Genomic DNA, 16,267 nt, shown 5'->3' on the forward strand with positions numbered 1-16,267 from the left:
GGTGACTTCTGTGGCCCTAGCTATGTGAACATACACACACAAAAATTTGGACATGTTTAGAAAAGGTTCAATGGTCTTAGAAATAAGACACACTTCATAGATAATTATATTCAAAAATGACCACCACAGGAAATGAGAAATATAAAAATACAGATGTACATATACAAAGAAATGCAAAGCAATTTCCTGGTGTACAGTCTAATCAACCATGATAAAGTAATCTTTGATAATGTATAAAAATGCATCTAAATGGAAACATCTAATTAAAGTAAGTAATACAAAAAAATACTCAAATAACTATAGAATATATTTTTACATTACTATCATTTAAAAATAAATTACACTTCAATCTGTTTTGGATCACAAGTATGACCCGTATGTGAGTAATAACTACGGGTTAAATAAAGATATTTCTCTAATCTAAAGTTTTTTTTTTTTATTAATCACTCAAAAAACAACTTCAAAGCCCTGCTCTTATGGCGTATGGAAATGTATAATGAACTAGTTAAAATGTAATATAATCATGTTAGGAACTTAGGTCTAGCCCTGTCAGAATAGATCCTGCCATTCATTTAAATGGGGTTAAGCGAGGTTAACTAAAGTTCAGGAGCAGGGCCACGCCTCAAACAATCACCTGACTTCCAAACCTCCATATATACCGGTCCACCTCACACCACTCTGCTAGTCTCGTTCTCGAGAAGGACAGGTGTACTTGCCTGGTCTGAACGGCGCGCTGTTTGATTCATCGTCACTGACGGCACTCGACGATCACCTCTCATCATTCTGATCACAGTCTCTTTCAGAGCGTTCGATCATCCACATTCTGGGCCTCGAGCGCCCACTCACACACTAATCTCAGGCGGATCCTGAGCCTAACCTCCTTGCTCTCCGTCAGCGAGAATTCGAATTCGCCATCTTCATATAACATTAGCGCGGTGAACGCCGAAACTGAATTCCCGCTCCCGTCGCGGCCGCTCGCTCACGCTTCCTCAGCGCTCTCATTGTACGTCTTCTAGAATCCAGAGCCGAGGACAACTGAACCACGGGTCGCCTTCAACACGCCCTTAAATCCAAGGTATCCAGTTCAATCGTGCAGATAACAAACAGTTATTTCAACTATATTGAGTTCAATTAAACTTCTGTCATAACAAACTTTGAGCCCCCCAGCACTTCCGGCAACTCTACTCTCCGTCACACGTGACGTCACGTGAATTATCCTCCACAGCATCAAGCCACAGCGCCCCCCTAGCGGCAGGCAAGACGTAATTCCACCTACTTTCATTCAACCGATCTCTCTTCTCTATGCTCACATTTCGTTCATAACTCCTCTCACAAACATCCTTTCATCCCAACATCCATTCCTATACCCTTCCTTTCAGCTGATTAAAGCAATATGGCTCACAGCCCAAAGACTTGCATGCTGGTCAAATTGAACAGTCTAAATTGTTCCCCCCTTGACTCGTATGTATTAAAGACTTGTGCACGGATTGATTTTATGTATTAACTGATTTTGCCATGACATATAGCCTCATATGCTGGTATGGCTTAATAAGTAAATAGAAACTATCAGAAATACGGCTCCGTGTTTTCTAATAATTTTCTACAACTACTTCTAAATTCCAGATGCCCATTCACTGTCCCTCACGCCACCCAAAGCTAAAGGAGTGACATGTCTTCTGTATTCTTTAGTCTTCACTCATGCAGACCAGCCGGTCTCCATCAACCTCCAATTCTTTTTAAATCTTCTTTTCATTCTCTACCTCCCAACCTCCCTACCCCCCCCCCCCCCCCACATCTTGCAACACACCCCACTCACAAACATCCTTTCATCACAAAATCCTTTTTTTCACCCTAACTTCAGCTGTTTACAGGAATATGACCCTGTGTTTCTAATTATCTAACTAATCTGACAAGCACCGTGTCATAATGTTGTTAGTTCTGCCCAAATAGCATTGTTAAATCTGCAGCTATCACCACCGCCACCACCACAGCGGTACTTCAGGTGGATGACCTCACAACTAATAACAGCACCACCTCTACAGTGCCCAGCGGTCGAGCCTGCAGTTAACTGCAGCACCATCAGAAGCGCCTCAGGTGAAGTGATCATTTAGCTACAACAGCACCGCCATCAGCGCCTCAGGTGGAACGATCATACAGCTACAACAGCACCTCCACCAGCGCCTCAGGCGAAACGATCATACAGCTACAACAGCACCTCCACCAGCGCCTCAGGCGAAACGATCATACAGCTACAACAGCACCTCCACCAGCGCCTCAGGTGAAACGATCATACAGCTACATCAGCACCGCCATCAGCGCCGCAGGTGGAATGATCATACAGCTACAACAGCTCCGCCACCAGCGCCTCAGGCAAATCGATCATACATCATACATTATCTAAGCTAACCGAGTGTGTTAAAAATGTAAAAGATTGGATGACAAATAATTTTCTCCCAATTAAATTCGGATAAGACAGAGATCCTAATTATTGGACCAAAAAACACTACACAGAATTTTGTAGATTACAATCTGCAACTAGACGGATGTACCGTTACTTCCTCTACAGTCAGAAATCTGGGTGTTATATTAGACAGCAATTTGTCTTTTGAAAATCATATTTCCAATGTTACAAAAACTGCATTCTTCCATCTTAGAAACATTGCCAAGCTACGAAACATGTTATCTGTTTCTGATGCAGGAAAGCTAGTTCATGCATTCATGACCTCTAGACCGGACTATTGTAATGCACTTCTAGGTGGTTGTCCTGCTTAGTCAATAAACAAGCTACAGGTAGTCCAAAATGCAGCAGCTAGAGTCCTTACGAGGTCAAGAAAATGTGATCATATTACCCCAATTTTACAGTCTCTGCACTGGCTACCTATTAAGTTCCGTATCAGTTACAAATTATCATTACTTGCCTATAAGGCCCTAAATGGTTTAGCTCCAGCGTACCTAACTAGCCTTCTACCACGTTACAACCCATCACGCACCCTAAGGTCACAAAACACTGGACTTTTGGTCGTTCCTAGGATAGCAAAGTCCACTAAAGGAGGTAGAGCTTTCTCACATTTGGCTCCCAAACTCTGGAATAGCCTTCCTGATAATGTTCGGGGTTCAGACACACTCTCTCTGTTTAAATCTAGATTAAAAACACATCTCTTTCGCCAAGCATTCGAATAATGTATCTTTTAAATTGTGAGTGTAGTTGCATCTGATCAAAGGTGCTTTTTTATTCATTAGCTTGGGTTAAACTAATTTTACTTTGTTGGATCAGCAGCTATGCTAATGATGTCTGTATTTTGTTTCTATGTTTCGCCACGGGATTTACATCCCGTGGTAACTAGGATTTACACAAGCTCCAGTCTGGATCCAGAACACCTGAGAAGAGATGATGCTGACCCTCAGAGGACCTCAGATGATGCTAACCCTGAATCAACAAACAGAACTAACAATTATTGCTAAATGTGTGACTGAATCATATAATAACTTAATTAATAATATTGATAGTTCATCGTCTAGCTGACTACGTCTTGTATTATTATTATTATTATTATTATTTTAATTTTTTCTAAAATCCTGTCAAATGTGCACAAACTACTAGCTACTACTAAATATTGTAGAAACATAATTTTCTGTAAAGTTGCTTTGTAACGATTTGTTTCGTAAAAAGCGCTATACAAATAAACTTGAATTGAATTGAATTGAATGAACAGCTACAACAGCACCTCCACCAGCGCCTCAGGCGAAACGATCATACAGCTACATCAGCACCGCCATCAGCGCCGCAGGTGGAATGATCATACAGCTACAACAGCTCCGCCACCAGCGCCTCAAGCAAATCGATCATACAGCTACAACAGCACCTCCACCAGCGCCTCAGGCGAAACGATCATACAGCTACATCAGCACCGCCATCAGCGCCTCAGGTGGAACGATCATACAGCTACAACAGCTCCGCCACCAGCGCCTCAGGCGAATCGATCATACAGCTACAACAGCACCGCCATCAGCGCCTCAGGTGGAACGATCATACAGCTACAACAGCACCGCCATCAGCGCCTCAGGTGGAACGATCATACAGCTACAACAGCACCGCCACCAGCGCCTCGGGTGGAACGATCATACAGCTACAACAGCTCCGCCATCAGCGCCTCAGGCGAAACGATCATACAGCTTCAACAGCACCGCCACCAGCGCCTCAGGTGGAATGATCATACAGCTACAACAGCACCGCCAGCAGCGCCTTAGGTGAAATGATCACTCAGCTATAACAGCACCGTCAGCAGCGCACCAGGAGGAACGATAATTCGGCTACAACAGCACCGCCAGCAGTGCCTTAGGTGAAACGATCATACAGCTTCAACAGCAGCGCCTCACATAAAACGATCATTCCGCTACAGCAGCAACAATACCACAGCAGAGCCTCAGGTGAACGATCACACAGTTAACAACCGCTCCACCTAGACCTCAGCGGAAGGGCCCGCAGCCATCTGCACCACCTCAGCAGCACCTCAAGTAGACCAACATGCTCCTAACAACAGCATTGTTACCTTAACCAGGCTAAGATTAGTCAGTGAAAGCGCACAGTCCTAAGGGCATGTGTAAGACTGCTGACTGTTTCTATAGCAACCAGGAAGCTTCTAATGGCAACTCCAGTGACGTGCAGTGTTTGGTTCTTTTGTTCAGAAGGTGGGGCTTCCTGTGATTTAAGCGATCTATTGAGCATTGCATGTTCTATACTGTTGCTCACACAGACCAGCCGGTCTCCTTCAACCTCCAATTCCATTTACAAACCTCTTTCCATTTCAACCCCTCCCTGCATCTTGCAATACACCCCACTCACAAACATCCTTTCATCCCAACATCCCTTCTTCCACCCTTCCTCTCTCCCTAGCTTCCCTACCTCCTCCCCCTCCAATCCTCTCATCCCAACATCCCTTCTTCCCTCTTCCTCTTTCCCTACCTTCCCTATGTCTTCTGGCCCATATCTGGGCCACACAATGACTTTTCCCTCGGCCCAGGACTGGATTAAAGACTCAGGCCATAATCAGTTTTAGCTGGCCCTGAAAAAAACCCACACCTCATGTAACTGTGCAATAAAAAACATTGGTTTTTCTATTTATTTTTATAAAGAACAAATCAAACAATAAAGAGTGAGTGTATACTGTCTATAAGAGAAACGTAACAGATAGAGACATGTAACTTAATCAAAAAATGTATTACAGATATGTCAAAGAGCAGTACCAAAGTAATCCAAATGACGATGCATTGCAGTTGCAGTCCCTTCTGGCAGAATATAATAGTAGTGTTGAAGGGCCTAGCTGCAGACTTCCACTTGCACTCTCAGATTTGCATTCTCAGACTCGCTCTCTCAGACACTTGTGCTTACGTTAGCGACGTCACTTGCAGTCTTTATTTTTTATATATATTGTTCTATTTATTGATCACTTTTTGTTTGAATCTCTCAACATTTTACAACAGTAGCCAGGTGGTAAAGACAAGAAAAATAAATCACCACCACAGCGTCTTGTCTCCATTGGCAACAAGGACGATTTGTGTTGATTGCAAGTGTCACAGGTAGCAGAGAGTGCAAGTAACGATTGCAAGTAACATTGTAATTTAGTTTCTTTTTTCTTGTCTTCGCCACCTGGCTACTGTTATAAAATGTTGGGAAATTCAAACAATAAGTAATAAAAAGACTGCAAGTGATGTCACTAGCGGAAGTGTAAAGTGTCTGAGAGTGTAGGCGTTTCTCAATGTCAAGGATACTTCCTTGGTAGGACTGATCCTTCCAAGACACTTCCTAGACGCTAGACGAGACTCCTCTTTAGCATTCAGAGAACACGTAAATGGAACAGGCTAGCAAGTGCATGTAATTGTGTCATTACGTCAGTGAAAAGGTCCGTTTGAATAACGCTGTGGATGGTATCGTTAAATTACTTTGGAAAACTTAAAGCTGCAGTAGGTAACTTTTGTAAAAAATATATTATTTACATGTTTGTTAAACCTGTCATTATGTCCTGACAGTAGAATATGAGACCGATAATCTGTGAAAAAATCAAGCTCCTCTGGCTACTGGTGTTCAGTGCGGAGAGAGAGAGAGAGAGAGAGAGAGAGAGAGAGAGCCGCATATCACGGACAGCGACACTGAACCGAGCTGTCTTCTGAGAAGTTCTGAGAAAGTCCCTCCTGCTCCTGAACGAACAAATACAAATCGCAGTTTGAACAAACAAAAAGATGTGAAAGAGCCCAATTCAGTACCGCGGTGTTCTGGTGTTCAGGGCTCACGCAGAGAAAGGCGTCTCAAAACACTTGAACATCGAATTTGATTATTTTTGTGCTTGTGCCGACAAATACATACACTATGTCAAAATATCCACATTGGAAATAATGCTCGAAAAAACTGTCAGTTATTTCTTAAGTGAAAGTAAACAGTTGAGGAAAAAAAATGGGATGTGAATTATATTGGATGCGTTCATCATCTCTTAAAGGGGCCGCGCCTAATTTAGCTGCTGGCTACTGTAATGTTAATCCAAAAAAATGAAAATGAAAACCACTCACTGCTCTTGACTGAATTACTAAGTTTTAACAGTAAAATTAAAAATTATTCAGACACCAGATATAACTTTTGATATATATAGCAAAACTGTAATAATGTGAGAAATGTTGAAGGTGTCTGAATAAATGTAGGTTTGATTGTATAATTAATTTTTACATTGAAGACTATCCAGTGCTATTTTACATTTAATTATTTGGTTTCTGTACCTTGACACCTAAAAACTTGGAAAAAAACTTAAACAGTGGTGCGAAACAGGCGTAAGGTTGTTTGCACCTTGTGCAATGTGGAATTAGTTTACAGCTATTTCAAGCACTTTGTGATGCATTTTGGAAACAGGAGATGAGCCCCTTTTCTAAGCTAGCTTGATAAACCCCTTCTCAAAGGCTTACTGTTTGTCAATTTTATTTGGGTAACATATATTCTGAATGCCTCCGGCAGAATTCGAATGAGCCATTTTGATCTAAATTAATCTAGATTAATCTAGATTAATTTCAAGATCACAGTGAGATTAATCTAGACTAAAAAAATTAATCTATGCCCACCTCTAGTTATAACAAATGTTTGATAACGTAAAAAAAAAACCATTAACACTCCGACTTGAATTTTTGAACAAGATGGCAAAGCTGCACGCATAGGATTGTGGGTGATTTGAGAGCGCGAAGGATACACATATGCATCCTTTTCTGTGTATGGCATATTTTTCGAACGAAGGACTCAGTCCTTGGTTGAAATTCCGAGGATCCTCGACATTGGAACAGTCCTTCGACGGATGTCAATGACGTAGCATCCTCGAAATACTGGCTTCCGAGGATCCTTCCTTGACATTGAGAAACACCTTGTAAGTCTGAGAATGCAAGTCTGCAAGTGCAAGTCTGCAGCCAAACCCTTGATGTGTCTGAAATCACTCACTCATTCACTCATTCACTAATCCCTATATAGTGTATGGCAGTTGAGTTCACTATATCAGGAAGGAGTGAACAGTGAACGGATTCGGACAGTGACGTATAGCCTACACTGACCGTGAGACTTGGAGCTGTTGCAAAAACATTGCCATATGTACTTTTATATTACATGTAGCTAATTTTAGAAAATAATACTAATAGCAATAATACTCAAAATTACTTTATATTGCAGTTATACATACCTCCACTACAGCTTTGTGGTTTCATCGATGGTATATAATTATAATTTGTTTGTAATGCTTTTATGTTCATAATCATTAAATGCTATTAAAATAACGTACTGCGAACAAAAATAAACATGTTTATAATTATGTATTTATTATTTTTAGTAACTTGACACCCGCTCAAGAAGCGTTTTGAGCTTAGATAAGATGGTTGTAGAGCGTCCTCAGGTTAATTTTACATCAGAATACACTACCTGTTAACTGTAACTAAACCCCTGGTCAGAGCCTGACTCCACCCACTGACAATATTTGAAAAATGCTGAAAAGTGGGCAGATCACAGCGGAGATCCGAGGGCGGGGCTGAGCGAGTGCAGCGTGAACCTGAGACCCGCTGTGACGAATTGATTGACAGCTGCTGTCAGGGACGCTAAAATGGAGTGACTGTAATGACGCAAGTAGCTTTGCAACAGAGCGATCATTTGAAGTAGAGGACTTTTCTCACCTACCTTCACCTGAAGTGGAAGATGTCGAGGTGTCTGTTCATATCAATAGGGCTTGGGCACCGAGTTGCATTCTGGGATGTGGCGGCCATGTTGCCAGCTTCGTGGATGTAAACATACAGCAAGTTGAACAAGAAGAGCAGAGTTGGGAGAAAGAAAAAAAATGTCAAAATCGCGAAAAGGGTGTGGGATTTATAGGGATGCAACGGTATGTGGACAAAATCGGCACTATTAACGGTTTGGATCCATATGAAATTCCCAACAAATAGTGGAGTACCGACGGAGACTTCTTGCTGCACTTTTGCATTACAGATATCTTCGGCTACCTTGTTTGTTTTGTGAGCGCCTACACTTCAGAATAGTTCCGAAGCTACAAGTCATTGAAGTCTCATGTACAGTTCACAAATGGATGGGTTCAGGAGCTGCAAATCATAGAACCGGAACAGCAGCAAAACAGTATACAGTAATCTGGTAAGCTGCGCTCTAATGTTACCTAGCTCTAGTTTAATAACCGTTAGTGCTAACAACCATTCACACATGGACTTTTAACAATGTGTTTCAAAAGTGTAGTTAGCAGCTGTCAACCCTCCCATTTTTTCCGGTGTTCTCACGTATTTGAGCTCTTTCCCTGCTGTCTTCCCGTTGTAGTATTTTCCTGTAAAATATCCCGTTAGCCCTTGCATCAGACCTGTCAAGTCTCTGTGTTGTTGTCCTGTTGCTACTCCTTGCCCTTCCAGCGAAACAGATGTTTTCAAAGCATCATTTTTCTTACTTGAAAGCAACCTTAGCGTGATGTTGGGCTTTTTAAGATAGCGTGGTTGTTGTGAGAGCATGACTTCACGCCAATCTGTAACTAAAGTCACGTTAGACTTAGCTGCACAAATCGCTTAACGTTAGTTAATGCAGCAGTTTGATAGTACGAATTTTTGCTGTCAGCAGACGGATTGCAACAAAAAGATTAATGTTGAAATTTCCCGTATTTTGGATGAGTAACTCGAGAAATTTCCCTTATTTTCAATGTTGACTTAAGCTATATAAATTAATATTCAGATGTTATGGTCTCCGTAGTTGCGCCTCCAAGCAGGAAAGCGGTGGAAAGTTAATCCATTCTCATTTTATTTTCCCCATGGCGATTATGTGTTGCGCTATTACACCCCACAATACAGCAACGGTTGAAAATGGTTAAAATAGATTTTTAATTAATCAAATTAAGACACACGGATGAGAGGGAGTATGTCTAAACACTGCGCAGTAGTCCGAGTGGCAGTAAAGGAGGCAGTCAACGTGGCAGCCACGCCAAGTAATGACGTCACGACGCCCAAGCCCTATTCGAGCAACTGGCTCAAACTGCGGTCTTAACTCCCGCATCGCGTCGCTTTTCAGCGCGAGCTGTGTGGAGAAGCCCATCTCCACCTCCATTGCGTTGGAGAAGCAATCCCGTGTAAAATGCAGTTTGCACACTCCAGCTCTAGGCGGGAACTCACGGTCTTCCAGGCCAAGTGCATGCAACCACTGGCGCCTAATTTTAAAGTCTGCTGGAAAACTATGCAGTCCAGCAGTGCTGTCACAACCATCCTGACCACTGTCAATTCCAACACCTGACTCACTACTACAGTGATTTCGACGGAACAAGATGGTTTTATACTGCCAAGGGCGTGGTAGCTTGTACCAAGGGGCATGGTGAGCTGGAAACTGCTTACGTCACCTGCCACCACTTATGTCACTTGCCACCGCAACATCCAATAGGAAAAATCAACTGCAGTAGCCACCGTTCAACCTGAAGAGGGCAGCACTCAGACGTTTTTACATAATATATTGTAGAATTAAAACACTTTATACTCAAATGTAAAAAAAGTTACTCGAAACAATGAACAGCACTAATAAAGCCCCATTCTGATAGATCATTAACTAAAAATAGTTGGTTTAGGGTTTAGTTACTCTTTAATGTTATTATGTAAATTATCCACCAAATTATCATCATTTTTGTAAGTTAACAACGATGCCACCTCAGTAAATTAGTCAAATATTATTGCCTACATAACATATTTTAATATAAATAATGTAGGAAAAACTTTAAAACCGAAATAATAAAGATGTAAACTTCATCCCTCATTCAAACTCGCTCCCTCCAGCTCTCGCTTCCAGCTCGACGCTACTCTGCATTGGATTGTGGGAAATAGTGCTTCAGTGAGTGTACATCGGTTTTACACTAAAAATCAGAATGAATTGTGGGTAAAAAGTAGTTGACAAATGTAGGGAATGAAGTAGTTCACTCAGAATTCGGACAGCACTACAAAATGGCTGACACCCCATATAGTGCACTATATAGTGGATAGGGAGCGGTTTCGGACACAGCACCTCTCATTCAAAACACGAATCACCGGAAACACGGCATGTCGCAATCTCTGACGAAACCGAAACCATAGACAGTAAATGAAACCGGCAAGAGCCAATGAGCGTTTGATATCGCTGCCGTAAAAGTTGTTGTAAAACTCATAGGGCCCTATCTTGCACCCAGCGCAATTGACTTTGTACACCAACGCATGTGTCATTCCTATTTTGCACCCGCGCAAAGCGCGCTTTTCCCTCCACAGAAGCACGTCGCTAAACTAGTGAATGAACTTGTGCTCCCTGGGCGGTTCAGCGCAAAAAAGGAGGCGTGTTCCGGCGCAAACAATCCCTGGTGCTATTTTGCTGTTCCATTAAACAATTACGCCACTGACCAGAAAAAACCTAGGGCCCTATTTTAACGATCTGAAACGCAAGTGTCAAAGCGCGAAGCGCAAGTAACTTTGTGGGCGGGTCTCGGCGCTGTTGCTATTTTCCCGGCGGGATAAATGGCTCTTGTGCCCGGCGCAAATCTAAAATGGGTTGGTCTGAAGTAGCTTCATTATTCATAGGTGTGGTTTGGGCGTAACGTGAAATAAACCAATCAGAGCGTCATCCAACATTCCCTTTAAAAGCAGGTGCGCAAGTTCCATTATGGATTGCTATTATTATGGCGTATTTACCAGGCGCACGCCAGGAGCGGTTCACAGCCGAGGAGACTGATGTTCTTGTAAGAGCAGTGAAAGACAGAGAAGTTGTGTTGTATGGGGATGGGAGAAACCCACCCAAAATTGCGTCGGTTAAACAGGCGTGGGAGGAAATAGCCACAATTGTTTCATTGATTTTTTTCCTGGTTCTTGACGGACAAACATATTTGTCAGATGTCCTTACATAGCCTATATGTCTTGCCACTATTGGGCAAACAGGTCTGATCCTTAATTACTACAATTAGCCTGAATAATTTGTAAGCTAGATTTATGCCTATTTTTTCACATCTTCCGTCATCTCATGTGTTAATATTTTTTTTTAGTGTAACAGTTTATGATTTGCAAAAATAACTGTTGCATCTGTGTAGATTACATGAGCAAAGTGTATGCGCGTTGTGCACGCTATACATTATGGTCAAGCATGCGCCCTTAAAATAGCATAATGAACAACGCGCAACGCGCCACTGACTTTAGACTAGGTTTTTTCTGGTCAGTGGCGCAATTGTTTAATGGAACAGCAAAATAGCACCAGGGATTGTTTGCGCCGGAACACGCCTCCTTTTTTGCGCTGAACCGCCCAGGGAGCGCAAGTTCATTCACTAGTTTAGCGACGTGCTTCTGTGGAGGGAAAAGCGCGCTTTGCGCGGGTGCAAAATAGGAATGACACATGCGTCGGTGTACAAGTCAATTGCGCTGGGTGCAAGATAGGGCCCCTAGTCTAAAGTCAGTGGTGCGTTGCGCGTTGTTCATTGTGCTATTTTAGGGGCGCATGCTTGACCATAATGTATAGCGTGCACAACGCGCATACACTTTGCTCATGTAATCTACACAGATGCAACAGTTATTTTTGCAATCATAAATTGTTACACTAAAAAAATATTAACACATGAGATGACGGAAATCATGACGCTATTTTGGGTGGGTTTCTCCCATCCCCATACAACACAACTTCTCTGTCTTTCACTGCTCTTACAAGAACATCAGTCTCCTCGGCTGTGAACCGCTCCTGGCGTGCGCCTGGTAAATTACGCCATAATAATAGCAATCCATAATGGAACTTGCGCACCTGCTTTTAAAGGGAATGTTGGATGACGCTCTGATTGGTTTATTTCACGTTACGCCCAAACCACACCTATGAATAATGAAGCTACTTCAGACCAACCCATTTTAGATTTGCGCCGGGCGCAAGAGCCATTTATCCCGCCGGGAAAATAGCAACAGCGCCGAAACCCGCCCACAAAGTTACTTGCGCTTTGCGCTTTGACACTTGCATTTCAGATCGTTTAAATAGGGCCCATAGACAGTAAGAGCAATGGACACAGCGACCCCATTGGATTTAACGGAGACAAGTGAAGTACTGCGCAGACTCAAACTGAGCTTGATGACGTAGATGTCCCGTGAGCAATCTGTAAGTCTTCTAATTGCTTTGCCAAGAGAAATCTGAATCACCCACCGAATCTTCCAGAGAAGGCGAGCATGAACAGGAGCAAATTTTGGTAAGTATTCTTAATAATTATCTCCCTTGACTTTATGCTTCCACGTGCCTCCTGCACATATGGTAATTTCTCTACTGCGCAACAGAGTCGCAGGTTATGACGCAATCGTTAGCCTATTTTTTACAAAAACTGCTTCTACGTGACCATAACGTAAGTGTCACGATCAGTGATACAGGAAACCATGGAGAGAACCAATTGCAGGTATGATGTTTATTTCAGGGCAAATCCAAAGGGGTAAACAGTCCAGGCAGGGTCAAACCCAGAATATCCAAACAACATGAAAACAGACAATAACACACGGCAAGGGCAAGACTACAGAAAGCATGAAACATAGACAAGGACTCCGTGACACATACTCAAACAGACCGGCTATAAATACACAGAAGGTAATGAGGGAACTAGAGACAGGTGGGGAATAATCAATTAACCCAAACAAGGAGGAAGTTAAACAAATAAGGGAACAGACCATTAATAAAGTGACAGACATCGTGGGAAAGGAGGACATCTAGTGGAAACCCAGGGAACACAACCCAGACACTGTGACAGTGAGATACAAGGTAATGGAGCCTTTTATACATTTTTGTGTTTCCTTAGAAATAATTAATTGACAAATGGAGTCTTTAAACGCCTCAGATATGAAGTTATTCGTTGTCAAAGTGACGCCAAAATGAATGGGAGTCAATGGAATGCTAACAGCAGGTGAGGGTAAAAAGTTAACTAAAGAGTTAAAGTTGTGGTGTTGAATTTCAAACAATTAACACTAGCTGGTGTAAACAGCACCCTCTTGCGGTGTAAAAACTGAGAGTAACCTTTATTAACACTGTTGAGTGTTATTAGTCAAATCCGGGACATTTTCTCGTGTGCGAACCTGACCCGTCTGGAATATTTTTCAAAGACACCATTTTCTTTGCTCGTTTTATAACGATATTTATGTGCTGTATGCGCCTATACATTTCTCAGAGACATTTCCTTTCACTGGCGATGCGGAACAGACGATGACTTTTATTCAAAACTGGAAAATCCCGAAGTAAGTGTTTTTATCTCATTTAAAATATGTATTTTATAACATCACATTGATTTAACCCTTTGAAGTCGATTAACGCATATGTGCGATAATTATGTCATGTACACTCCTAAATCTTTTCAGAGCGATATTTCTTTTAACCAGTGATGCAAAGTAGACAGGAAAGTTGGTTTTAACAAGTAAAAACACCGTAACAGTTAAGTGATTTACCTCATTATATATATTTTTTATTTATTTTTTTTTTTTGGGGGGGGGGAGTGGTGTTACTTTTTGTTTGGCTTGCTAATCTAAGGTAAGTCTCTAGGTATTGCGTCGCGTATCGTTGTGTATTGCCTGTGATGTGACAAAATACTACACTCCTGTGTAATTCTACCTTTTTGCATAGGCATGCCTGAATCGAGGTACATTTTATTAGTCGGAACTCTATATGGGTTAGTTCGAACATTAAGCTGAACACAAAATGCATGAGTAAAATGAGTATTACTCAGGTCAAAAGTATGGTGACAGGTCACCATTTCGGGGTGGGGGTGTTACATCCCCCAGCTCTGTTTGTTCATATACATGTGTTTGAAAGCAGTGTCTCTTCCCCTTCTCTTAATTATGATCCACACCTGTGCGGAGCCCTATAAAGAGTTTCCGAAACCACATCTGAGTGCGCACACAGAGAGCCTGAGAACAAAGCCGATGCACAGCCGTGCTATCTAAAGTTATAATGATTGCCGTCCACCCAGTTGTAGCAAACGTTCCGCCTTTGTATTTGTTGTTTTTGTGAGTGTGTGTGTGTTACCATATCTATAATTTGTTAACCTTTCTTTTAAACCTTCCTTTGACACAAGCTGATCTGTGTGCGTCTCTCCTTGATGTTAAGGGTGGTGTCCGTCCGCCCGTAACATCATTTTTTTTTATAACATAAAACAATAAAATAATTATTTGTAGCATTAAAAAAACCTAACCAATTGATGGAGCTCTGTTTGTCTTTTCAGACAGAAAAGCAAGTATACAAGTATTCACAGAAACTGAACTGTTTAATAACATGAAAACTTACTGAGTCACAGTGAGAGACATTTTCAAAAGAGCATATATCATTTTAATAGATTTAATGTTTTCCTACTTACACTCTAAAGTAAATATGTACAAACTAAACTTAAAGTATTTCTATATGACTGTCAGTTTAACATGTTATTTTAGTGTGGTTAATTTTTAAAAAGAAAGATGGTATATGGAATGGAAATAATAAAGTGAAAGCAAATAATATAATGACTAACAAACAATAAATAATTAGCCATTTCTTGTATTTTGAATAATATGTAATGCTAATATTCAATATGTGATTGATTGTGATTATTTTATTATTTCTTGGCATCTCATGTAATAAATACAATAAAAAAATATTTTAATCAGTTAATTGGCTGGCATGATTTTTTACTTTACAACAGAACATTCAGATTTATACACTAAATAAATATTCAGAACATTATATTTGATCTATATTAGTAACCACCAGACTATAAAAATTAATATTATTAAATACAAAACATTATACTGCATTTGTAGGCATGACAGAGGGGTTCTCAAAATATAAGGGTGTGTCTGGGTCATTCATCTCAGGCTGGTGGTTTGAGTCCGGGATCTGTGCAACATGGTGGACATGGTTGGTTCATAAATGTATATATAACATTTTATACATCTTAATTTTGTGTGTGATTTGTTGGCTCACCTGATGTGACCGATTTCTATAAGATTTAATTTCTGTGTCAGCATATGCCACAAAATGGATTAATGTGTAGATTCTGAAACAAAAACAAAAAAATATAATCCATTACTTACATATACTATATATGAAATAGGATTAAATCAGTATGATATATACCCATATTAAAACTGCTTTTACATTTATAATTTATAATATACATTAATAGTGTAATGAATAATACACTCGATTTTCTACTTTTTTATTGAAATACTAAAATAAAATCGGTCTGATCATTTTTTTGCACATAAAACAAACATGTCTCTTTATCAGCAATCATTATTAAATTTTTCTGTGCATGTTTAATTACCTGTGGTAAAGCATTGCAAAAAACTGAATTAACAGCAATGATGCAAAGCTCAGTAGAAACATCAGTGCGATTGGATCTATAGAAAAGTCTTCTGACATGGCATGAGTCCCATTTGGATAGACTTTTGGGATCTTTATGGACACTGTGGTGCCAATTGCCTGAAGGAAGAAAGTTGCCACCAGCCAAAGTGCATTGCAGAAGAAAAAGACAAATGTAGCCTGTATAGAAAAGAAAAAAACCAAAAAATTACTGCTCCACAGCAAATATTAGAGACAAAACCACATAAAAAGCACTTTTTGCATGCTGGCAAACTGGCTTACTTTATTTCGAAGATCCCTCAGATCATTAGCAATTTTTTCCTGATGCTCTTTATTCTCTTTAAGAGGTTCCAGATATTTCTTCTGCAGTTCTCTCCAGAAATAGATTTCATCCTGCAACAGAAAAAGAGGCATTAAAGCATATCAGTG

Source organism: Carassius gibelio, chromosome A18 (genome assembly GCF_023724105.1).
Source record: "Carassius gibelio isolate Cgi1373 ecotype wild population from Czech Republic chromosome A18, carGib1.2-hapl.c, whole genome shotgun sequence".
In the NCBI taxonomy this organism is placed as follows: Eukaryota; Metazoa; Chordata; class Actinopteri; order Cypriniformes; family Cyprinidae; genus Carassius; species Carassius gibelio.